This window comes from Cetorhinus maximus, chromosome 8 (genome assembly GCF_964194155.1).
Source record: "Cetorhinus maximus chromosome 8, sCetMax3.hap1.1, whole genome shotgun sequence".
Classification (NCBI taxonomy): Eukaryota; Metazoa; Chordata; class Chondrichthyes; order Lamniformes; family Cetorhinidae; genus Cetorhinus; species Cetorhinus maximus.
Window position 1 is genome coordinate 73,581,260 of NC_135886.1, and position 27,287 is coordinate 73,608,546.

Sequence of the window (27,287 nt, forward strand, 5' to 3'; positions counted from 1 at the left end):
CTTACTGAGACAGTAGCAGAAGCCCAGAGCAAAGCTCTGGGGACTCTGGTTCAAATCCCACCATGGCAGCTGATGGAATTTAAATTCAATTAGTAAAATCTGGAATTAAAAGCTAGTCTCTGTGATAGTGACCATGAGACTGTTGCCAATTGTCGTAAAAACTCATCTGGTTCACTAATGCACTGTTAGGAAATAGAGATAGTTTAAGTTGTATTTGTAGGTGTTAGGAATGAGTTTTAAATTTTAATGTTTAAGTTTGATTTGCATTTCTGTATGTGTGTGTTAAGACGAGGTCAAGGTGAGTTTTAGTTTCATTTTAAAAGGCGCTTGCATTTCTAATGAGAGTTTTACAACTGTTGCAGCCAAATTAAACAAACGAGTAGAAAAAAAGTGTTGTTGCCTAGCGACAGGGTCCGGAGAGGCAGGTCCCTCCCACAGACACACACAAGAAACTAGAAAACAGCAGTTTGTTTTGGGAACTTTGAGTTCAGTTGGTTTTGAAAGTAGCTGCCAGGAGGGACTGGAGCAAAGGAAACAGATAGCCAGCCCTAAGCGAAAGAAAAGACCCCAAAATCCAGGGGAGTGGAACAGGAGAGAGCCCCAACTAGACCTTCCAGTCAATGGAAGGACAGGAACCTGGAAAAGGTCCTGTTAAGTAAAGTCAAGAGTGAGGGGCAAAGAGAGAGGCTCCAAGTTTCAGATTTAAAGAGGCAAAAGTTGCAGAAAGCAGGCTTGTCCAGTGGTAACATCAGCTGAGATCATAACAGTCCTTTAGGGAAGGAAATCTGCTGTCTTTACCTGGTCTGGACTACATGTAACTCCAGACCTACAGCAATGTGATTGACTCTTAACTGCCTTCTGAAGTGACCTAGCAAACCACTCGGGTGAAGGGCAATTAGGGATGGGCAACAAATGCTGGCCTTGCCAATGATGTCCACATCCCATGAAAGAATAAATTAAAAAATGATGCTGATAGATTGGCGAGGCTGAGGCTGTTCTCCTTGGAGAAGCGAAGGTTGAAGAGAGATTTGATAGAGGTGTTCAAAATCATGAGGGGTCTGGACAGAGTAGGTAGGGAGAAATTGTTCCCATTGGTGAAAGGGTTGAGAATGAGAGGACACCTTTTTAAAGTCAGGGTGTGCTAGAGGCAAGTTCAGTCATGGCTTTCAAAAGGGAATCGGATAATTGACAGAGGAGAAAACATTTGCAGGGCTATGGGGAAAAGGTGTAGGAATGGAACTAAGTTGCTCTTACACGGTGCTGGCATGGACAATGGGCCAAATGGCCACCTCCTGTGCTGTAACAATTTTATGATTTGTTTCTAAGGATGGTTAATATTCCAATGTTTCCAGTGCCCTTGGTACACTGACAATCATTTTGTAATTTCAGAACAACGTCTGATCTTTGAATCTTTTCTTCCCTGTCTCTGTAGTTTTTGATAAAGTATTTTATTTGTTTTTATTTTATTTGTTAACTAGTCCATATTTGATTTCAGTTGAACTAGTATACACTCCACCTAACAACATAATGTCTTAAAAAAAACTGAAGATCGGTTCTAAGAAGTGGACATTTCCTGCTAATGTTCATTTTTAATCTAAGCCAGTGAAATACATTTTGGCTGTTACTCAACTATTACACTACCCTATTTCCACTCAGGGGAACCATATAGGGATAGTTAAGAGCTATTCTTATAGTGGCAATATGAGACCCTGAAAAACCAATGATTTTTTTAGGACTAACGATTCTAGGTGCCCCATCCCAGTTATTTTTGTTTGTAAGGAGCATAAGTCTCAGGTCAGTTTTTTTTTGATTAAACACAAAAGGCTTTTACAAATTATCCTAGAACAAAAGAGTGTTGCTGGAATGTTTTGTCCAGTGTTTGCATATTCTTCAGTCTCCATGGTTCCTGAACAAAGGGTGCTAACATTATACAGTCTATCCTGCACTGTGTGTTGCACACTTTGACTTCTCCTGTATTCCAGAAAAACATGAATTAAACATCCCTGCATTATATAGAATATATACAGTGAACACTCTTCCCAAGTTTATCTTGCAGTATAATGGAGGATGAAAGCTATCAAGCTTTGGTGCTTTCCACAGAGGAATGCTTCCTTGGAAAAGAGGCGGCTGGATGAATTGATGGGATTTCCATTTGCCTAAATAAATATTAGTGCATCCGGCTGACAAACAAAGAACTTTTGTTTTGAGACACTTAATAACTACATCCATAAGTTTATCCGCATACAGATCTCTGAATGATGTACTTCACACCTGTTTAAAGTGATAGAATAACCTGTTTTGATTTTTACAAGAGGATGAGAGGCAAAGAAGCATTTTTTCTGGTTGCAGCATTAGCTGCTTATTCAGCAAATTTGGTTTTAATACATTAGAACTTCTAGCAATTTTAAATCAAAAGTGTGAATAATTTGAGTAATGTTTCCATTATTCAAACATTATTTATTCTTTACTAAGTGTCATTTTCTTTCCTCTGCTGAAGGGACCAACTGATGCTGAAGTAGAGTTCCACAAGTACCACCGGCACAGGTGAGCGTTCTTCATATGAGAGTCTGGGCAGGTAGTTCAATTGTGTAAGGCATCAAAGAATAACCCACTGCTGTCCTCATCTGTCCTTGCAGGAATTCCAGCAGGGAGCATGGGTGAGGGCATTGATTTGCCATGGGAAGCTTGCCCTGCAGAGGAGAGCAACTTGCAAGAAAGACATGATAAACCATAGTCATATGTCACAGTGGATGTCATTCATGTCTTTGACTATGATAGTTTCAGGAATGCTCTCAAGGAGCTAGGTGGCAACGGCCTGTTCAAGGACTGGAGAGGGAGAGAGAGAGAGGTGGTCAGTGAGGACAAGAACATTTGAGGATGGATTTTTGTCATGGATTGATGCTTTTGAAGGGGAGAAGAATAGTATCTAAAATCAGAATTATTGACAGTGTCAGATAGCAAAGGGCCATCCTGCTTGCCTTTCTGTAATCAGATCATAGAGTATACCAAACAGTAGATTTATAAGCATTTATTCTCATACCTGGCCTCCACATTACTCCTAACAGCAGCTACCATTGGCACCTGCCATTTCAATGGACAGCTTATGATGTACTAGCCACATTGATGCCCTAGGTGTCTAAATACAGTGCCAAGTGCAATTTATCACTAACTTGTCCTTGTCCTTGCAAGGGGCTTTGGCAAGAAATGTGCCACGAGACTGCTTAGTTTCCAGGATTTTCAGTGATGGGTCAGAGTCTGCATTTGAATTAAAAAAAAAAGAAAATGTAATATTTAATTATGTTTTAAATATTATTGGATGATCACGTGTCAGCCTGTGTATCACCATGTTCAGGTAACTGATCATTTGTTCCAGCATGCCAAGTGAACCTACACTTGAGAATTTAAGTAGTGTACCTCCATCAAACAGACTTCAGAAAATTTAAGTGCAAGTTCAAGAGGAATGCAATTACAGTGTTCTGTTTTTAGATATTACTCGAGATAATTTTATCTAGTTCAGCAATTTAGAATCACTCTGGAAAGCAAGCAATCCCTCAGTCCCAATGAACTGGAGTCTGCCTTTGCCTGTCTTAATACCTAGAGTTTGTTGTGAAACCATACATCAAATTGAAAATGCTCATTACTGTATTCTGGCTTGCTTAGTTATATCGTGTATCTTGAAATAAACTTCCTTGACTTCAGAAAGTACCACTAAAAGCACTCCACTAGTCTGTGGTTTAGACTCAAAACCACCAAACAAGTTTATCATGCGATATTTTATCATTTCCTCCTCAAAAAACCAACCCTTGACCTCACCATCTTTGCAAACTACCATCACATCTCCAACCTCCCTTTCCACTCCAAAGTCCTTGAATGTGTTATCGCTTCGCAAATCTGTTCCCATCTTTCCTGGAATTCCATGTTTAAGTCCCTCCAACCAGGCTTCCACCCCTGCCACAGTACCAAAACAACTCTTACCAAAGTCACAAATGATATCCTATGTGGCTATGACAAAGGCAAACTTTCCTCCCTTGTCCTTTCCAACTTGTCTGCAACCTTTGACACGGTTGATCACACCACCCCCTGCCACTGTTGTCTAGCTGAGTGGGACAGCCCTCACCTGGTTCCATTCCTATCTATCTAATCGTATCCAGAAAATGACTTGCAATGGCTTCTCTTCCTGCTCCCACACTGTTGCATCATGTGCCCACAAAGACACATTCTTGGCCCCCTCCTATTTCTCACCCACATGCTGCCCATGGCAATATCATCTGAAAGCACATTGTTAGTTTTCACATAGAGCTGGGTGTTGTCAGCGTACATCTCAACACCAACTCTCTCAACTTCTCGCTAAATTATCACGCTGCGTATGTGTTTATGAATTGATGTTCTACTGTTTCGTCATCTCAGTCAACAAATTAAATAAGTGAGGGAGAATGCATCATAGTACATAAAATACAAAGCTCCTAAAAAGGGAGTAAATATGATGTAGGTATTTATAAAAAATATATAGTTATATTTAGATATTCAATGTTAAGCATCGGTTATTTGTCAAAGCACCATACTTTGTTAGCTACGGTCTCGTACAACTGTTTTCCATTATGTTTTTAGTAATCATCCAAAATTCCATGTGATTGCAATGATATTGGGATAAAGAAGCCATTATGTCAAGCAGTCATCTGGTGGAGGCCTGGTATTCTTGGTTAGCTGCACTAATATTGCATAAACAACAACAATTTGTATTTATATAGCACCTTTAACATAAAGCTTCCCCAAGTGATTAAAACACTGAAATTATCTGAGTGTTACAATGGGTTTTCTGGAGGAAACTAGGTAGACAGTTTCCTGAGACCAATGAAGTTAATTTTATTAAGTATCCTGGAGTCTGTATATTGGGATGATGCATGCTAGAAATCCTTCAGACAATTTGAGATGGTGATGCAATAGAACTCCAGTGTAACTTAGTCTAACTAAATTGATGCCTCCATTTCATTGACATGAAAGCCCCATGTTAAATCAAAAGTCTTTACTGAGATCTCTGAAGTTGAAGTATTAAGACTGGATTTTTCTCCCATGTAAAAGTTTAAATTGGGCTGGAACGGCAGAAAATGAGAGATGACTAAGTCTACCACTGAATCCCTATCACTGCTACCAAAAATCCTGCTTCATTACCCCAATAGGGAAATTGGTCAGTTGACTCTTGGCTGCCTTTCTCACACATGTAAATGATGATAGAGGTGAGACATGAGGAATGATAATCTACCTCCTTCCAATGTCAACTCCATTCGCTGAGTGGTGGAAATACAAAATGTCAGATCAGTTCCTGACCCAATGGACTAGTTTATGTATGACACAAAGCAATAATCCTATAAAGCATAGTTATTTGGAACAATGCTCATTGCATTTTTTCCTCCAGCATAAGTTTGCTGCCAGAGGACAAAAGGAGCAGGATTATAACCCTGACCTATTTTCCTTGGTCAGACTCATTAATTATGCTGAGCTGGACAACTGCTATGCAGAGAAAATCCTAATCAAAGTTGAGGAGATGTGTGCATTAAAATGAGCAGAACCGCTTGGAAAACTTAATTGTCAAAGTTTTCACTAGTGTTGTGGTCAGGATAAGTTGTCTGAAAAGAGGGAGTGGTTCCTGCACTAGCCCATCTACTTTTCCAACAATGGCCATTGAAGTATTCCTGCTGCTGATCTAGAGTGAATTACCCTCCGCTGATGGGTTGCATTGAGAATGGCAATGGAAGTAAGGAGGAAAATTGGTGGGGTCACATGCCTAAATTCTGTCATCATGTATGTATGTATGTAGGGAGGAATGACTGACTAATTTTCCTATTGGGCTAATTGGAGGAAGATTCCTGGTAGCTGCTGTTCCATCCTGATAAATCCCTGGGGCCTGATATCTACATCCCAGAGTACTTAAGGAAGTGGCCCTAGAAATAGTGGATGCATTGGTAGTCATCTTCTGAGATTCTATAGACTCTAGAACAGTTCCTACAGATTGGAAGGTATCTAATGTAACCCCACTACTTAAAAAGGGAGGTAAAGAGAAAACACGGAATTATAGACCAGTCAGCCTGACGTCGGTGGTGGGGAAAATTGTAGAGTCCATTATAAAAAATTTAATAGCTGAGCACTTGGAAAACAGTGGCAGAATCAGACAGAGCCAGCATGGATTTATGAAAGGGAAATCATGCTTGACAAATCTACTGGAATTTTTCGAGGATGTACCTAGTAGAGTTGATGAAGGGGAGCCAATGGATGTGGTTTATTTGGACTTTCAGAAGGCTTTTGACAAAGTCCCACATAAGAGATTAGCATGTAAAATTATAGCGCATGGGATTGGGGGTAGTGTATTGAGATGAATAGAAAACTGGTTGGCAGACAGAAAACAAAGAGTAGGAATAAACGGGTCTTTTTCCGAATGGCAGTCAGTCACTAGTGGGGTACAGCAGGGATCAGTGCTTGGACCCCAGCTATTCACAATATATATTAGTGATTTAGATGAGGGAACTAAATATAATATCTCCAAATTTGCAGATGATACAAAGCTGGGTGGGAGAGTGAGCTTTGAGGAGGATGCAGAGATGCTTCAGTGTGATTTGGACAAGCAGAGTGAGTGGGCAAATGCATGGCAGAGGCAGTATAATGTGGATAAATGTGAGGTTATCCACTTTGGTAGCAAAAACAGGAAGGCAGATTATTATCTGAATGACTATAAATTGAGAGAGGGGAATGTGCAACGAGACCTGGGTGTCCTCGTACACCAGTCGCTGAAGGTAAGCATGCAGGTGCAACAGGCGGTAAAGAAGGCAAATGGTATGTTGGCCTTCATAGCGAGAGGATTTGAGTACAGAAGCAGGGATGTCTTGCTGCAATTATACAGGGCCTTGGTGAGACCACACCTGGAATAGTGTGTGCAGTTTTGGTCTCCTGAATTGAGGAAGGATGTTCTCGCTATAGAGGGAGTGCAGCGAAGGTTTACCAGACTGATTCCTGGGATGGCGGGACTGACATATGAGGAGAGATTGAGTCAGTTAGGATTATATTCACTGGAGTTCAGAAGAATGAGGGGGAATCTCATAGAAACCTATAAAATTCTAATGGGACTAGACAGGGTAGATGCAGGAAGGATGTTCTCAGTGGTGGGGGAGGTCAGAACCAGGGGTCACAGTCTGAGGATACAGGATAGACCATTTAGGACTGAGATGAGGAGAAATTTCTTCACCCAGAGAGTGGTGAGCCTGTGGAATTCGCTGCCACAGAAAGTAGTTGAGGCCAAAACATTGTATGTTTTCAAGAAGGAGTTGGATATAGCTCTTGGGGCGAAAGGGATCAAATGGAATGGGGAGAAAGCGAGAGCAGGCTATTGAGTTGGATGATCAGCCATGGTCATAATGAATGGCAGAGCAGGCTCACAGGGCCGAATGGCAGAGCAGGCTCACAGGGCCGAATGGCAGAGCAGGCTCAAAGGGCTGAATGGCCTACTCCTGCTCCTATTTTCTGTTTTTCAATGTTTTAACCCCTCCCCACCCCATCAAATTTCAGTGCTTATATGACAGAAAGATCCAGTCTTAATGTGCCAGCTTCACTTGTGCTTTGTCTTGAAGGTTGCTTCTCTTTACCAATGTTTATCTTACTCCCATTTCCATTTATATTTTTCTAAATCTGTTCATTTCACCTTACCACCTACTATTCCCTTATTAAGAAATCATATAGTTATATATTGAATAGGCCTGTAGGCCTGCTGACAGTTTCTGCCACCCTAGCTTTTCAAATTCCATAAGGATGGTTGGGCTTCCTTTTTATCTTCTGTTCTTTCTGCTCTTCTCTCCAGCCCTCACTTCAACATAATAAGAGACTATTTGGCAGTGCCTTTCACACACTAATGAAGACCTGCAAGCACTAAGAGCACCCATGCACTGCACTCATTTTCTTGCATCTCTCCTGATGGCCAAGTCATAGATTAGCATTGTTGAAGTCTTAGAAAATGTTCACCTGATTAACCCAGGTCTTGGAAGATGTATCTGTATTACTCTATAGAAACCTTTATCAAGCATGGATCATATTTATCTTAAAATAGAATAGACTTCTAGGGTTTAGGGTCACCACCTTAATTTAGTTATGCTAAATAGAAGGGGAAAAATGCTTACTTAATTTTTGAATTGAGTAATTAATTAAGTAATTAAAACATGGCAGCAAACTTACTCATGGCCAGGCCCTACAAAGAGCAGTATTTTGGGGATGGAAAGGGAATGAACTTGCAATTATATGGCATCTTTCACATCCTTGGACTGTCCCAAAATGCTTTACACCAATTGATTACATTTCAAGGTGTAGTCATTGTTGTTTGGTAGGCAAACGTGGCAGACCTTTTACCTGCATGCAGCAGTAAGATAAATCACCAGTTAGTCTTTTTTTTTGGTGTTAGTTGAGGGTTAAATGTTGGCGAGGACATGGAGAGAACTGTTCTGCTCCCTTTCTGATAGTGCTATGGGATCTCCTTAATCTACCTGAGCAGATGTAGATGTATAGGGCCTCAATCAGAAAGGTGGCACTCTTAACAATGCAGTACTGCCTCAGTAGTGATTTGATATGTCAGCCTAGATTTTGTGTACACCAGTCTGGAGTAGTTTGAACTCATACCCTGACTCTTGAGTACTACCGTTGAATCAAGTTAATGGGTAGCATTATCAAGAGTATTAATGAGTAATGCACTCGTTCCTTTGGAAAACTCATATTTGTATTTGGAGTCTATTAATTCACTGATATTTCATTAAAGTGCGATGGGTTTATGGAGCTTTTCTAGCATGTCTGATGGAACTGTGAAAAATGTCTAGCAGTACAGTCTTTCTAAACTTGGGTTCTGTTTGAAGAAAGCATTCAGTGGTGGCAGTTCTGTTGTTGGGAGCAATTTGCAGTGATGATTTAAGAGGAACACACAAACGGATCGACACTATACCGGCGATTGATTTTAATGTAGTAAAATCTCGATGGCAGCACCTCTACCGATCAGAGTCCACTTGCCAACCAATCAGCACCTTCTTCTCATGCAGTATAAATTGTTGTTCCCTTTGAGATTTGGTATTCTTGCAAATCTGTCCTAATGAATGCAAGACGAAAAGCTTCAACATGTCCTTTTTTTTCATCAGCAATATTCAAGTCCTGTACTACCAAGCGATTATTTATCAGACAAAATACTGATCCAAAAGGAAATACTGCAGAAATCTGAAATAAAAACAGAAAATGCAAAAAATAATCAGCTTCTTCCTTGAACAGAGGCCTGAACAATCCCCATCCACCACTACTCTCCTCCGTCTGGCTGAACTTGTTCTCACACTGAACAATTTCTCCTTTAACTCCTCTCACTTCATCCAAATAAAAGGTGTGGCTATGGGTACCCGCATGGGCCCCAGCTATGCCTGTCTCTTTATGGGGTATGTGGAACATTCCTTGTTCCAGTCCTACTCCGGCCCCCTCCCACAACTCTTTCTCCGGTACATCGATGATTACTTCGGTGCTGCTTCATGCTCTCATCGGGACCTGGAAAAATTTATTAATTTTGCTTCCAATCTCCACCCCTCCATCATTTTCACATGGTCCATCTCTGACACTTCTCTTCCCTTCCTTGACCTCTCTGTCTCAATTTCTGATGATAGACTGTCCACCAATATCCATTACAAGCCTACCGACTCCCACAGCTACCTCGACTACAGCTCCTCACACCCCGCTTCCTGTAAGGACTCCATCCCATTCTCTCAGTTCCTTCGCCTCCGTCGCATCTGTTCTGATGACGCTACCTTCAAAAACAGCTCCTCTGACATGTCCTCCTTCTTCTTTAACCGAGGTTTTCCACCCACCGTCGTTGACAGGGCCCTCAATCGTGTCCGGCCCATATCCCGCGCATCCTCCCTCACGCCTTCTCCTCCTTCCCAGAAACATGATAGGGTCCCCCTTGTCCTCACTTATCACCCCACCAGCCTCCGCATTCAAAGGATCATCCTCCGCCATTTCTGCCAACTCCAGCATGATGCCACCACCAAACACATCTTCCCTTCACCCCCACTGACGGCATTCCGTAGGGATCGTTCCCTCCGGGACACCCTGGTCTACTCCTCCATCACCCCCTACTCCTCAACCCCCACCTATGGCACCTCCCCATGCCCACGCAGAAGATGCAACACCTGCCCCTTCACTTCCTCTCTCCTCACCGTCCAAGGGCCCAAACACTCCTTTCAAGCGAAGCAGCATTTCACTTGCATTTCCCCTAACTTAGTCTACTGCATTCGTTGCTCCCAATGCGGTCTCCTCTACATTGGAGAGACCAAACGCAAACTGGGCGACCGTTTTGCGGAACACCTGCGGTCTGTCCGCAAGAAAGACCCAAACCTCCCTGTCGCTTGCCATTTTAACACTCCACCCTGTTCTCTTGCCCACATGTCTGTCATTGGCTTGCTGCATTGTTCCAGTGAAGCCCAATGCAAACTGGAGGAACAGCACCTCATCTTCCGACTAGGCACTTTACAGCCTTCCGGGCTGAATATTGAATTCAACAACTTTAGATCTTAAACTCCCCCTCCCCCCATCCCCACCCCGTTTCTCCCCCCTCCCTTTTTTTTCAATAATTTATATAGATTCTTCTTTTCCCACCTATTTCCATTATTTTTAAATCTAAAACTAAAACTTTGTTAGTCTTTCCACCCCACCCCCACTAGAGCTGTACTTTGAGTATCCTGTCTTCCATTCTTAATTAGCACCTTTCTTAGACAATATCACCACCTTCAACACCTCTTTGATCCTTTTGTCTGTGACATCTTTTGATTATCTGCTCCTATCACTGCTTGCTTATCTCCACAATCACCACACCCTCAACTTCTCTCTCCCCCCGCCCCCCCACCTTAAACCAGCTTATATTTCACCTCTCTCCTAACTATGCTTCAGTTCTGCCGAAGGGTCATGAAGACTCGAAACGTTAACTGATTTCTTCTCTGCCGATGCTGCCAGACCTGCTGAGTTTTTCCAGGTAATTCTGTTTTTGTCTAAAAATAATCAGGTTTGGCGGCATCTGTGGAATGAGAAACAGAGTTGATCTTTCACTGGCCTACATATAAACAGTTTCCTTTCCCCTGCAGCAAAAATGAATTTGCATCAGCTTACTGGAAGGACCTGAATTTCTAGCTTTAACATTTTCTGTATTGTTATAAAATAGCTCAACATGATTTGTATAGTATTCGTCAACATGATTTGTATAGTGTTCCTGTACTTGTAGGAAATCATCAAACTTAGTACAGTAGAGGAAAAGGAGTTTTAGAACTGCTAGGATCTCTATCTTTTACTTAAAATGAGGTTCTGATTTCAGCTGCTGTCTGCTGAAGTGGTCTTAGATGACTGAGAATGGAAAGCTGTTATTTCTGTATATTGCAGCAATTTTTGAGATAAAATTAGTTACTCATTGGTTGGTAAGTAATTTATTAGAGCATGAAATCGCTTATTCTCATGGTACAGTTCACCTATCATTTTGAGTTTCCAACCATCACCAGCATTTTAATTTAATTCAGCATTTTTAAAGTGCTCTGTTTTTCTTATCGCCAGTCGTTTAACGGTGAAGGACATTTCCAGCTGTTAGAGTAGTCGGCTAACTATACATTTAGCAAAGTGAATAGAAACATGCTGATGCAACCTTCTGTCCCTAAAAACAATGGTATAAGCACCAAAGCAGTTCAATTACTTTGTTATGCAATATTGTAAGTGGCTGAAAAGTTCAATTCCTGTGCAGCATTACTTACCACAGATGGTGCAGAAATAAATCACAAGACCAGATGTTTAAACCTGCAGTATTAAATCCTAAAGCCCTATACATTTTCCTGTTTGCTTTCTTCCCTTCCCTCTCAGCCACCTCACGTTCTTGATGCAGTGTCGCTGTTGTTTCATGCAGTCTCGCCCAGCTTGCGATATTGATGGTGAAAGTTTTTAAGTCCCTCTTTTGGAAGTCTTTGAACTTGAACCCAGGTCAACCCAAGTTGCAAGTTTTCCATACAAGAGCTCTTTTGGAAAACACCCTTTTTCCATCTAATGTAAATGACTAAGCCTCTGAGAAAAGTTGTTCAATTTGGCAACTTGGCTTCCTCAAGTACTTTGTTCAGGGACTAAAGTCTTTGGAGCTTCTATTGCAGAGTTAACTTTTGAAATTAGAAATTCTCAGCATCAACCTACCACTAGAATCACAAACACTCAAATATTTCAAGCAAGGGTGCTGCAGAAAATTAGCTTATAACAATTTGAAGGCATTACACTATCATAAAAAGCAAGGCTCAACTTTATTAATGATCAGGTGATTTAAGGCGCAGCTTATTGAAGTGTTGCACCATACCGATCCAGAAGGTTCCAAATTTGATTCCCTGTCTTGTGAATGAGCAGCGTGGCACCAAGTAGCCCTAGCAAAACTGGGTCAGTGGGAATCAGGGGGAAAACTCTTTGCTGGTTGGAGTCATACCTAGCACAAATGAAGATGATTGTAGTTGTTGGAGGTCAGTCATCTCCGTTCCAGGACATCACTGCAGGACTTCCTCAGGGTAGTGTCCTAGGCCCAACCATCTTCAGCTGCTTCATTGATGACCTTCCTTCCATCATAAGATCAGAAGTGAGGATGTTTGTTGATGATCGCACAATGTTCAGCACCATTCACAACTCAGATACTGAAGCAGTCCAAGTCCAAATGCAGCAAGACCTGGACAATATCCAGGCTTGGGTTGATGAGTAACATTCGCGGCACACAGTGCCAGGTAATGACACCTCCAACAAGAGAGAATCTAACCATCTCCCTTTGACATTCAATGGCATTACTATTTGCTGAATCCCCCACTGTCAACATCCTGGGGGTTGTTATTGACCAGAAACTGAACTGGACTATCCATATAAGTACTGTGGTTACAAGAGCAGGTCAGAGGCTAGGAATCCTGAGGCGAGTAATTCACCTCCTGACTCCCCAGAGTCTGTCCGCCATCTACAAGAGACAAGTCAGGGGTGTGATGGAATAATCTCCACTTACTTAGATGAGTGCAGTTCCAACAACACTGAAGGAGCTTGATACCGTCCAGGACAAAGCAGCCCGCTTGATTGGCACTCCATCCACAAACATTCACCCCCTCCACCACTGATGCACCCTGGTAGCAGTATGTACCATCAACAAGATGCACTGCAGTAACTCACCAAGGCTCTTCAGACAGCACCTTCCAAACCCACGACCACTACCATCTAGAAGGACAAGGGCAGCAGATAGATGAGAATGCCACCACCTGGAAGTTCCCCTCCAAGCCATACACCATCCTGACTTGGAAATATACTGCCATTCCTTCACTGTCGCTGGGTCAAAATCCTGGAACTCCCTCCGTAACGGCACTGTGGGTGTAACTACACCACGTGGACTGCAGAGTTTCAAGAAGGCACTTCACCACTTCCTTCTCAAGGGCAATTATGGATGGGCAATAAATGCTGGCCTCGCGAGCGACACTCTCATCCTATGAATGAATAAAAAAAATCTGTCAGGGTAATTGGGGTGTTACATTTTGGCTCAGCATTCCTTGGATAAAGTGCAGAAAACTAACTATAGTTTCTGCACCTGATTGCTGTCTGATGATCTCTACTGCACTGTGTATGCACAAGGGCTAGACTTGGGTATGATGCCCATTTTGAATAGTCAACTTATACGATAACAACATGCAGTTAGGTAGTGCGTTTTAATGTTGAAAAATGTCCCAAGGCACTTCACAAAGGTACATGGAATACAAAAATGAACACACAACCAGAGAGACATAGTTGGCGAGGTGTCCAAAAGCATGGTAGATTTAAAGTAGGATTTAAAAGGAAAGGGGCTAGGTCGAGAAGCAGAGGAGTTTAGGAAGGGCTTTCCAGAGCATGTGAACTAAATGGCAGAAAGAATGGATACTTCAATGGTTTAAATTTTGATACTAAATTTTAATTCCTAAGGGAAAAATACTATAGGCACATTTTTTTGAATTGTGTATGGTTCAATTGGTTCATAATGTGTTGACATATTTTAAGTTTTTTTTCCAATGTAATATTCCATTATAAAAGCATGACATGTTGATACAGTGAGTGCCATGCACAAGATATTTAATAATGATCTTTGAACAAGCTGCTATAATGTTACCTGGTGTACTTTGTGTTTCTCTTCTGAGTTTGTAGCTGAGACACATTGGTACAGATTATGCTTTGTCTTATCTGAGACCGCTGGATGTTGATGCTAAAGGTCTGCAGTGAGAAGTACCCATATTCCAATATTATCACCGACCCTCCAACCTTGAGCAGAAAGTTCTTATAAAATAAAAGTAAAGAAGTCAGACTGGCGACAAACAAAATATTGGAGGAATATGACAGGAGAGGGGGTGCTGGATGCAGGAAAGGGAGACTGGATCAAGTGATGAAATAAAGCAAAGCTTGAGCTTGTTAATTGTCAGAATCCCATATGTTATCACTTACACACGTGTGTTGTGTATATAAGTAAATAGAATAGAATAAAGTTGCAAAGAATGAGGCTGTTATCCTCTCTTTCAATGGCGGGTAACCGATCAATATAAGCTAAGGCACTCTATTCAGTTGGTGTATGATGACGGCCACCTCATTGAAAGATCAGATTGTGATGTAATTAGTTCAAGATTATGACAAAAATATGTAGTTGGCTACTGGCAGTTAATGATAATCATCTGACTTTGTACAAATGAGATCCAAATACTTGACCATTTCACTGTCAAGTCATGCTACTCCCATACCACCTTAATGTTGTTAGCGTAGAATTGCAGCAGTGCATGTTGTATGACAGAGTTATAGAAGTGATTTCACCCTTGAGCATCCACACGTTATGAGGAAGGCAGCAACCAGATGCTAGGCACTTCTACACTGAGACACAAGAAAAATAACTCTATCTTCACCTTTCTACCTTGCTGACCATTTCAGAATAGCAATGGTAGACATCTAGAGAAGTTTACCTTGTTACCCTAAATGGATAGAAAGGACAAGAAAATTATTTTTAAACAAAGTTTCCTACTCAGAAGTTGGTGAGTACAACTGCCATGGTGCATCAGTTAATAGTTATTCTTGTGTAAATCTAATTGAAAAAGTTTCCAAAGCACAGTGTATCAGCAATGCTGGCTAGCAGCAAATGTGCAAAGAGGAAGTCAGTGCTCAAAAAAAAAATGGAAACTCCCTACGTGACAGAGCAAAACTTCAGAAGTACTTCATTGGCTAATAAATGTTTTGGGATGTCTTGTGGTCATGAACGGCATTAAATAAATGCATGTTCATTTTTCTTTAACTCCTTTGTACTGCAAGTACATGAAGCAAAATGTATACTGTATTTGAATTAAAAATAAAAAAATGATTTCAGAGCTTTGTTGTAGAAATAATTGTATCATTATCATTTGGGTTCTAGGACTGAACAGAAGGTATGGTAGAAGCATCACATAATTGATCATTTTAACAAGTATGCTGTGTTTTACTTCAAAATGTAGTTTAAAACAGTGTATTGAACTTTTATACTGCAGTATAAATGAAGTATTAATACTTTTTTCTCCTTGAGATTGAAGATGGGGAAAAGCAAGAAGTTAATTTTAAACAAAGCCTTGCCCCAAGGAGTTGGTGAATTCCCTCAGTCGATCAGCTGATAATTATAATTTTACATAAATCAGATTAACTTCTATCAAGTTGAAGTTTTCTTCATGTTATTTAAAAAGCTGATTTTTGAACCCTTGTAAATATTTTGACAATTTTGAATGTCCACTGGCTGATCATTGATCTGATTATACAATTTTAAAGTGAGATATCAAGCCAAACTCTATGAACATAACCAACTGTATGGATTGTAATTCGTAAAATGGGAAAACAAATAAAAGGAAGAATCTAGCGAATTTGGAATTAATTCCATTCTAAAGCTTGGCAGTAGTTTATGATTTTGTGACTTTTAGATGAAACAGTGCTCTACAGTCAACTGTGTCGCCATAGTCTTAGTACAAAAACAACTTTGAATGGAAATGGTCCAATGTCATTGGCCTCTGTCCTCATTCACTAATCTGGCCCCAAGAAGTTACATTATTTTCCTGGCATTGAGGTATCCTGTTGTGGAGGAGTGTCTGAGCAAAACCGGGATTGTTTGATAAAGCTATAAAATGCATTTATCAAAAAGGAGAAGGACTTGATTTGCAAGTCGGTAAATAAGTAATGGGTAACATCTTTTTATTCAATCTCTCCTTTCTTTTAAAAAGTATTAATTACAGTAAGTGGGTACAGGGGTGCTGTTGAGACACACCAACCAGACTCCATAATTTTAAATGGCTATCTCAGTTATAACAGGCTGTTAGGATCGTTAATAATGTAATTATAAGACAGTATTTTCTCTTTCATTTTGACTTTTTGCTTTCTGTTTGCAGATTAATTTCTTTTTTAGTAACGCAATATACTTAGCAGTGCTTCTTTACATTTGGTTGCTACAGAGTTCATTGCTACAATACTTAGAACTACCATGGTACTACAACGATGAGAGATTACGCAAACTACAGTTGCATATCCTGGAATTCAGAAGGTTAAGGGGTGATTTGATTGACATTTACAATATTCAAAGAAGCAGATGGGTTAGAAAGAGAGAAACAATTTCTGTTGTTTGCAAAGTCTAGGGCAAGGGGTATATTAAAAATTAGAGCCAGACTTTTCAGGAGTGAAACTAAAACAGTTCTGTACATTAAGGGTGGAGGAAGTTTGAAACTCTCTTCTGATCAACTGTTAATTTTAAATCTGAGATTGATAGGTCTTTGTTAATCAAAGGTATTAAGAGATATGAGGCAAAGTGGGGATACGTGGAATTAGGTTACAGATCAGCTGCGATCTCATTGACAGGGCGTTAAATGGAGGGGTTAAATAGCCTACTGTTGTTCCTATCTTCTGAACTGTCAACCTTATAAAAGCAAGTATAATGTTAAAATTAACTCCAAAGGAATTTTCTGTCTATGTTATGAATACTTTCTACTAGGTATTCTTGAACCATGTCAGATTAGAAATCATGAGTTTGTGACTAATGCTGTACCCAAGCCATTACTCACCAGTTCAGCTGTAGCTCGACCACATGACCATGCTTTTAAATTGTCTTTTTCTCTGCCAAATCGCCTGACTTAAAATTCAGTATGCTGATTGAGGTATGATACCTGCCAAACCAATTTGTAATAAATCCTGGAAAATGCCAACTTCTGGGCAGATGAGTGAATAAATTGCTCATTGCAACAAATCACTTGTTCTGATGATTAAGCCATATTTCTTGGATCAGAATTGTATCCTGTTTGGTTCTTGCAGTATTTTAATACTTTAGAGCAATTGATATCTTACATCCTCTGCATAAGAATTTTGCCGCAGTGGCTTCCACTCCAGATTAAAATCTATTTAAAAACCACTTGGCTCCAAGATTTTTGCTGAGCAGTAACATATCCCTTGGGTGGTATTTTAACCATGTCCAAGGTTTAAGGAATCCTTGTGAATATGCAACTTGTGTTGAATCTTGACAGTAATTTGTTTGTGGAATCGAGTACAAGAAGTGAGGAAATAGATCTAATGAGAATAAATGAAACATGGCTGCAGACTACATAGGATTGGCACTTGGATATTGCAGAATATAATACATTTAAATAATGTCAACAAAGGAAGAATGGTTGATGGGATAGCTCTGATAATTAGAAATAACAATGGCAATGGTAAGAAAGAACATAACAATGAGATGAAACAGACTCCATATAGATTGAAGGTAAAGGGTGGGAAGTCATGTCACACTATTAGGAGTTTGCTACAGATCACCAAGCAATGTAACGGAGGGAGGAAAATGTATAAAATGAATTTCAAAAAAGTAATTACCATGAGGGATTTCAGCTGCCTTCCTCCGCTTCCCACCCCCCAAAATTGGAGGAAGAGGGAGCGAAAGGTGGAAGTTTTTACAGCTCAAGGTTCCTTTCTGACTTTATGTAAGAAGTCCAACAAGGGAGGAAGCATCGCCAGGTCTAGTACGGGGAAATGAACCAGAGCAGATAAGGGAAGTAAGCATGAGAGAAATGGTTCTTTCTAACTTCAAGAGTGCAGTGATCATAGTATAACATAAAGTTTGACATTATGACTACAAGATCCCAGTTCCAAGTAGGAATCCAACTGCGGCTACGCAAAATAGTGAGGAGATAGCAGAGCGTTCATATCCCCATTAAAAACTTCAGTAGAGAAAGGAATAGTGCCTGTGGACTGGGAAACCAGAATTGTAATTCCTATCTTCAAAATGGGAAATGGAACTAATCCAGGGAATTATGCATCAGTTACCTTTAATGCCAATGGTAGGAAAGATTTGAGATTTTTTTTCTGAAAGGTCAGAGAACAACACACCTAGAAACAGAGACACTCATTTTAAATCAGCAGGAATTCCTAAAAGGAAAATTATCTTGAACCAACCTTAACCAATTCTTTCAAGAACTAAAAGAATAAAAAAGGGCAATTCAGTGGCATATACCCATTTAAATTTGCACTAAGTCCCATGCATTCATCACCCCTGTGCTTACTGATACTCATTAATTTCCAGCCCACCCACGCTTCAATTTTAAAAATTCTCATGTTCATGTTCAAATCCCTTCATAGCCTCACCCTTCCTATTCCTGTAACAACCTCCAGTTGTACAATCGTCCAAGAATTCTGTGTTCTGGCCTCTTGTTCCTCCCCACATCATTGAAGGCTGTACCTTCTGTTGTCTGGGCCTTAAGCTCTAGAATTCAACCCTAAACCACAACCCTCCCCACTTCTCTTCCTCTCTCTTTTTGCTTTTGTGTATATATATATATATATATACTTTAAAAGGCCTTCAATAAAGTGCCACATGAGAGGCTCATGACAAAAACCAATGCAAATGGAGTCAAGGGTCAAATAGTAGAATGGATTGAAAAATGGCTACAAAACAGAAGGTAAAAGTTAATGGAAGTTTTTTTAGACTGGCAGTAAGTGGTATCCAGCAGGGATCCATACTGGAACCACTGATGAACATATGCACGTATACATATATGATTTGAAATTGGAAGTTTGGTGTTGGAATTTGCAGACAATACAAAATTATGGGGGTGAGGGGAGAGGGTTTATATCTTGTATGAGGAAGCTGTATGATGGGTAGTCTGTCATTTTGAAAATGAACAGGAGAGGAAGTTAAGTTTAGGGTTTCAAAGAATTTGGTGGCTTTGAGTAGTGAGCAGAAAAAAGGTTGGTGGGATGAGATTTTAATGGGAAAGGGAGATTGTGGCAGTTTTGATGGAGCAGTGGGAGGAAATTTCCACAAGGTCCCTTCCCTGGATGCAATGGAAACATATTGGAAACCTGTTCTACCAGGAAGTTGAGAGAGGAGAGGAGGGAAAGATCCTTTTTATTCATTTTTGCATTTCCTTCTGAATGTTATTGGCTATTTTAGTCATCAAATAATGGATTTAATATCATTTAAACTGTGCCCCCCCTCCCCCAGTTCATGATGGAAGGCCATTTCGACCTGAAACATTAATTCTGTTTCCCCCCACAGATGCTGCCTGACCTGCTGAGTATTTCCAGCATTTTTTGTTTTTATTTCAGTATCTCTTTACTGTTTTACTGGCATGCCAGTAAAATTGGCATGAGGCTTGAACCCAAGATCCTGACTTGGAGGTGAGAGTACAAATAGGGCAAAATGTCATTGTGGACACAAGGCACAGAACAATGGAGTATTCAACCGAAATTCAGAATATAGAGTTGAAGAAACCAGGGTCTCTACCTCCTTTAATTTTTGACAAGTAGGCGTAGCTTTTAAGGCTCGGCTCTAGTATTTAGCCTTATGCACTTTCATTTCATGGAGATTTTGGTATTTTAAAACAACAGACTTTCGAGGGCAAACAATGAAAAGCCAAGAAGTAGAATAATATAGTAATTATATTAACTGGTGTTATTGGCACAGCTGATGATAAATGCCGAGTTGTTCGAATCCCAGAGGGAAACTTGAAACGACTGCCACAACTTGTTTTGCAATTTGTATAAATTCCGAGATGCATGCCTTGAATTCAGTAGTAATAAGACCACCAAGTCTTATAGGTTTTTACAATACTAGATTAAACATTTATCAATAAGAGAAATGATTTTAAATACATAAATAGATCTACAAATTATTACTATGATAACTTATAAATCCCCTAATTAATGTAACTCTGAGTTACACTTTCGTTAAGGCAACCGTAAGACACATAGACCTTAAAAGACCCAGGCAAAGAAACATGATATCCTGAACCAGTTGAATTCAAAGTGAGTTTTCTTAACTTCAGCTCTTTGAAAACAGCAGCTTGAGGCATAGATGCTGAAGGCTTTTCACGCATGTTAGATCTTAAAAATGCCTACCCTTACACACAGCCTTCGCTCCTTTATACATATTTTCCCCTTTGAACGCAAATTCCCATTATTTTACTATGTCTTTGGACTTCATCTTTCTGATAATAAGAATCTCTCATAGCACTAAGTTTTACCAGTAATCTTTGGGGAAAATAAACACACTGTTTCTAAACTTCACCTGACTAGGTGACACACTTCACCCCTCCTTTGAAAACAATCTAGTCTGGTTTATTTAAAAATGCTAATGTCCTTTTGCACTTTACATTCTAAACTTCCCCCATGTTTACATCAAACTCTTTAGACCAGTTGCCTTTAATCCAATTAAGTCTCACAAACACAGACTTATATACCACTATTTTAAAATAAATTCCAATTACATTGAGAATTATTATACCTTCCTGACAACTGGCAACTGCTAATTTGATAGTGTGTTGCTTAGAGTTTCCAAAGGCAGCGGTTGAGTACTACAGGAAGGTTGACCTGAGTAGGTTTGTTGTTGGAATTTGAACATTTTGTAAGACTTTTAAAAGGCTGCGCTTTCTCCTGAGGAACCTACTGCAGCAAACTAACAATGTTCATGTATTATCCTTTATGCATTTACACTCCAAATGTAAACCATTTCTTTATTGAAATCTTTCATTTTGGAGTCTAGAGATAAGCCAGGGAAATACAGGTCAGTGAATCTCATGTCATTGGTAGGGAAACTATTGGAGAAATTTCTGAGAGTATCTATCTCCACTTGGAGAGGCAAGGTTTGATCAGGGATAGTCAGCATGGCTTTGTCAGAGGGAGGTCATGCCTAACAAATTTGCTTGAATTTTTTGAGGAGGTGACCAGGTGTGTAGATAAGGGTAGTGCATTTGATGTAGTTTATATGGATTTCAGCAAAGCCTTTGACAAGGTCCCACATGGGAGACTTATAAAGAAGGCAAAGGCACATGGGGTACAGGGTAACTTGATAAGGTGGATTCAAAATTGGTTTAGTTGTAGGACGCAGAGGGTGATGACAGAAGGATGCTTTAGCGACTGGAAGCCAGTGTCCAGTGGCGTACCACAAGGATCTGTGCTCGGTCCCCTATTATTTGTCATTTATATAAACGACATAGATGACTATGTGGGGGGTAGGATTAGTAAGTTTGTGGATGACACAAAGATTGGCCGGTTGGTTAACAGTGAGGTTGAGTGTCTTGGGCTGCAGGAAGATATAGATGGGATGGTCAAATGGGCGGATAAGTGGCAGATGGAATTTAACCCTGAAAAGTGAGAGGTGAAACACTTTGGAAGGAGTAATTTGACAAGGAAATATTCAATGAACGGCATGGCACTAGGAAGTTCTGAGGAACAAAGGGACCTTGGCATGTGTGTCCATAGATCTCTGAAGGCAGAGGGGCATGTTAGTGGGGTGGTGAAAAAGGCATATGGGACACTTGCCTTTATCAATCGAGGCATAGCTTACAAAAGTAGGGAGGTCATGTTGGAGTTGTATAGAACCTTGGTGAGGCCATAGCTGGAGTACTGTGTGCAGTTCTGGTCGCCACTTTATAGGAAGGATGTGATTGCACTGGAGGGGATGCAGAGGAGATTCACCAGGATGTTGCCTGGGATGAAACATTTAAGTTATGAAGAGAGGTTGGATAGACTTGGAGCAGAGAAGACTGAGGGGCGACCTGATCAAGGTGTACAAGATTATGAGGGGCATGGACAGGGTGGATAGGGAGCAGCTGTTCCCCTTAGTTGAAGGGTCAGTCACAAGGGGGCATAAGTTCAAGGTGAGGAGCAGGAGGTTTAGGGGGGATGTGAGGAAAAACTTTTTTACCCAGAGGGTGGTGACGGTCTGGAATGCACTGCCTGGGAGGGTGGTGGAGGCAGGTTGCCTCACATCCTTTAAAAAGTACCTGGATGAGCACTTGGCACGTCATAACATTCAAGGCTATGGGCCAAGTGCTGGTAAAGGGGATTAGGTAGGTAGGTAGGTCAGGTGTTTCTCACGTGTCGGTGCAGACTCGATGGGCCGAAGGGCCTCTTCTGCACTGTGATTCTGTGAGTCCAATGAAAGCCCAGTAGGATTAAGATTGTGTTTTACTCTGTCTCCAATAGCAGCTCTTGGGATTCACAACATTGTGATTGTAATCAAAAAGATAGGAAATGTGGCAGGCAGGCAGCCAACTTGTGCACAGCAAGATCCCACATATAGCATTGTGATGATGACTAATCTGTTTAAATGGTTAAGGGATCAATGTTGGCCTGGACACCGACTTGAACACCCCTGCTCCTCTTCGAAATGGTGTCAAGGGATCTTCTTTCTCCATTGAAGGGCTTTGGAGAAGAGCCATATTGGACTCTTAACATAACTCTGTTTCTCTCTCCACAGATGCTGCCAGACCTGCTGAGGATTTCCAGTATTTTCTCTTTTTATTTCAGATTTCCAGCATCCACAGCATTTTGCTTTTATCTTAAGCATTGTTCTGAACTCATCATCGGTCTGTTAACCTTTTCCTTACAGTGCACTAAATGGGTAGAAATCTGTGGCAATAGATCTCTGCTAGTTCTTCCCAATAGTTATGTCTACTTTACACCTGTTAATTGGATGTAATTGATAGGAAAATCTGGTTTGTTTATGGTCTATTCATTAACCAAGAATGAACAAAGAGCAGCACTGACTAATGTATTTGTAGACTTTCAGTTGTTTGCTACAGACAAAATGCAGGTAAAATAGGAAGATACAGTAACAGGGTCATATTACTTGTCTTTCTGACTTTGCTCAATATTAATGCAAATTGTTGTTAATGTTTAACACTCAAGTTAAAGTCAGCGAAGTTATGGGGATGGAGCTCTGATATGTTTGCATTTCTGTGTGGACTGAACTAGACTACACTCTTATAGGTAATCATGCTGATCTCAGTTATTTAAGCCACTAGGTATATTTACCAGCAGGAGTTTGCCTCAGAAACAACTGTATTACGACTGAAACTTCAACATTAGGAAAAAAAGACTTCAGCACCATCTATAATTATTTATTTGTATATAGATTTTTTTAAAAATACTGCTTTTGTATTATTCAGTAATCAACTGTGAATTATCATTCAATTTTAACATGCACTTGTTACATTAATCCTTCAGTCTGGGTATTGTTGCACACCACCTTTGGAGTGCAGCTTGTCATAGTCTGACAGAAAAGGGCTCAAGATGGAATAAATCTAAGGATCCCTGAAGGCTTACTGTGTAACTGAGCCATGTTGTGTACTGAGTTATGCAGGCCAGGAAACTCTCATTCACTTCACTTGTCTCTATTCAGTTGCATTAGTTTTCCCCTTCAATTGATGTGTGACCATCTGGTACCTCATGCAGTTATTCATGTCTGAACCTTAAAGACAAGTGTGAATAGCTATTTAACTGCATATGCTATCATTGCAAAACCACTCCTTATCTGATATCCACATGTGTGCTTCAAGCGGCAGCCACTGGATAGCATTTGTCAGTTGGAGCCTTGGCTAATTTTTCCCTACTCTGAACCAAGCTAGCTTAGATCAATTTTACTATCTGTACTGTTGCCCTATTTCTGGTTAACTCAACTCAGAACAGCCGAGAGATCAAACCTAGGAACTTCCTATACTGAACTGCTCAGTTATGCATTGGTTAAACTGACTGAGCCATTGCACTATTCCTTATGCACAAATGTATTTTGACCTCCTATTACTAGATGGTGTCAAATGCTTCCACTCACTGCAGGAAAGAATGCATAGAAATACATAAAGTTTATGGAACTAGGCTATTCAGCCCAGCCAGTTCGTGTTGGCATTTACCCTTTTGGCAAACAAATTGTTCTATTCACATTTACTTACCCTTCAATACATTTTCCTTAACCCACATATCCAATCTAATCTTGAATGTTTACATATTTTCTGCCCTAACCATTAACACTACAACACAATTCCACAATCTCTCAATGCTTTGTGAATACTTTTTACTGTCTTTTATCCTAAATTTCTTGCATTTCATTTTGTAATTCGTTCTTCTCTCAATTGATGGAAATGGTCTTCATTTACCTACGCTGCCCAATCCCTTCAAAATTGTACACGCTTCTATCGTATCACATTGGCTTTTATATTCTATAACCTTGTGATAAAACCTAGAATTCTATTTAGTTTTTTTTTAAATTGTTCTCCCAAGCCGAGGAGCTGCAGCTTGTCATTTTTTGGCAGAAAGGGGCTCAAAATGGAATAAATCTAAAGATCTCTGAAGGCTTTCTGTGTAACTGCCATGTGGTGTACTGAGTTATGCGGACTGGGAAGCTCAGATTCACTTGCCTCTGAGTTGCATTCATTTTCCCTTCCATTGGTGTGATGACAGTCTGGAACCTCATGTCTTGTGAGCCAGTACCTTAAATCCTCTCTTCTGCAACACTGGGCCTACTTCTGTTTAATGCATAGTTACTGCTGTTATTCTCTTTGATCCAAAATGTATCACCTCGGTTGCTGATGTTGAATTCAATCTGTCCATCTTAGTCCATTTTCCCACCTATCAATATGCCGTTGCAGCTTCTTTTGTTTTTCTAAGTAATTAACTTTACCTTCTATTTCGGTATCATCTGAAAATTTTTATACCAGTCCACCTAGGCCTAGACCAAGTTATTAATAGGAACAGAAGTGCCCATTGGTAATGGTGTCCCAGCAGGACACCATTACCAATTTTAGCCAACGCTTTTAAAAACTGCCCTTAATCCGTACTTTGTTTTCTGCCTTCTAATCACTTTTTTCAGTTTGCCATCCTCCCATTAATTCTATATTCCTTCACCACCTTTAGTAATCTCCAAAGAGACCTTGGACAAAGACTTTCCTAAAGTCCTTGTACATTACATCTGCATTTCCACCATAGACCATGTCGGTTACTTCTGCAAAGGATCCCATGGGATTTGTGGAACATGATTGCCCCTTTTGCAATTTGTGCTGGTAACTTCTAATATTTTCTCTTTATCTAAATATGTGATAATTTCATTATTAAGTGGAGAGTCTAAAAATTCTCTCCTACAGATTTTAAACCAGCTACCTTGTAATTACCTAAATTTATGAAAGACTGGCGAAAAGCAAAATTAGGGGGGAAAGAAATATGTGCTACACAAAATAATTGCAAGTCTGTCTTTAAAAAAAACAGCAGAGTCAAGAAGTAAAGTTGATGAAAAGTGACAATGTATTAATGATTAGAGTAAGAACTGGCTTGAATGGTAATTGCTGCTCCACCTTACAATCTTGCATTTTTTAGATATGAACCTGGGGCTTATCTCACTGACACCATCTGAAGCAAATACTGTTATGATCTCCGTAGAAACCGTTAAATTTTAAAAAGAAATTTGAAATTCCACTTGAGAACTGAAAGGATGACATGACAAGATTTCACGTTTTAACACTTAGTGCTTTTAGTATGGTTGTTACACTATTAACTAAACACTTTTTTTATAGGCAACTTATACTTTAAACTACAGAACAGAACTTTCCCCTTTTACTTTTAACACAACCGAAAAACCCTCTTCACATATATGCTTTACACTGCCCTTGAAGTAGTTATTCGATTTTCCTGGACCCAGTCCAAAGTGATTCTCAGCTCCCAAAAGTTTATTTCCCACCTTTTCCTTTCCCAGTCTGGTAACTTTTAACCCCAGAACTGTCTTTCACAATGAGAGTTTTTCCTGGCAACCCTCCCACTAGGGGAGGCTAGGTGAATCTTCCAGCTTCATCAGAAATCCTCACTAATTTGGTCTTTTCAATCAGACTGCTAGCTCTCTGTGTTTCTGCACAGTGAACCATAGACATAGTTCTTTGAAGAAGTAACAGGTGCTGTGGATAAAGGGGATCCAATGGATGTACCATACTTAGATTTTCAGAAGGCATTTGATAAGGTGCCTCATCAAAGGTTATTATGGAAAGTAATAGCTCATGGTGTAGGTGGGCATGAATAGAAGATTGGCTAGCTAACAGGAAACAGAGTAGGCATAAATGGGTCATTTTCTGGTTGGCAGATTGTAATGAGTGGTGTGCCACAGGGATCAGTGCTGGGGCCTCAACTCTTTATAATTTAAATAAATGATTTGGGTGAAGTTGATATGGTTGTTAACTTTGTTGATATCACAAAAATGGTTAGGAAAGTAAATTGTGAAGAGGAAATAAGGAAGCTGCAAAAGAATATACATAGGTGAGTGGGCAAAGAATTGGCAACTGGAGTATAATGTGGGGAAATGTGAGGTCATCCATTTTGTAGGACAAATGTAAAATAAGCATATTATCTAAATGCTGAGAGATTGCAGATCTTAGATGCTGAGGGATCTGGGTGTCCTCGTGCATGAATCGAAAAAGATTAGTATACAGGTGCAGCAGGTAATTAGTAAAGCTAATATGATATTGTTTATTGTCAGGGGCATTGAATGTAAAAGTAGGGAGGTTATGCTTTAGTTATACGGGGCATTGGTGAGACCACATCTGGAGTACTGTGCACAATGTTGGTCGCAGTTCAGAGAAGGTTTATTAGATTAATACCTGGAGGGTTGGGCTGTCATATGAGGAAAGGTTGAACAGGCTATGTTTGTATCCACTGGAGTTTAGAAGAGTAAGAGGTGACTTGGTTGAAATATATAAAATCCTGAAGGATCTTGACAGGGTGGATGTGGAAAGGATGTTTCCTCTTGTGGGAGAATAGAGAACTAGGGCTACTATTTAAAAATAAGGGGTCGCCCATTTGAGATAGATAAGGAAAAATTTTTTGAGGGTTGTAAGACTTTGGAATTCTCTTCCTCAAAAGATGATTGAGGCAGAGTCCTTGAATATTTTTAAGGCAGGAGTGGATATATTCTTGATGAGCAAGAGGGTGAA

At 40.2% G+C, this 27,287-nt stretch overlaps 1 protein-coding gene across 5 annotated transcripts in view; it reads left to right on the forward strand.

Annotated features, from left to right (window-relative positions):
• LOC144683722 (H(+)/Cl(-) exchange transporter 5) overlaps positions 1 to 27,287 on the forward strand; it is a 139,880-nt gene that overhangs the window by 16,728 nt on the left and 95,865 nt on the right. For all 5 annotated transcript variants that reach the window (XM_078547045.1, XM_078547043.1, XM_078547047.1 and 2 more), the window contains exon 2: positions 2,498 to 2,544. The gene's annotated coding sequence lies outside the window, so the exon portion shown is untranslated. The remainder of the gene's footprint in view (positions 1 to 2,497; positions 2,545 to 27,287) is intronic.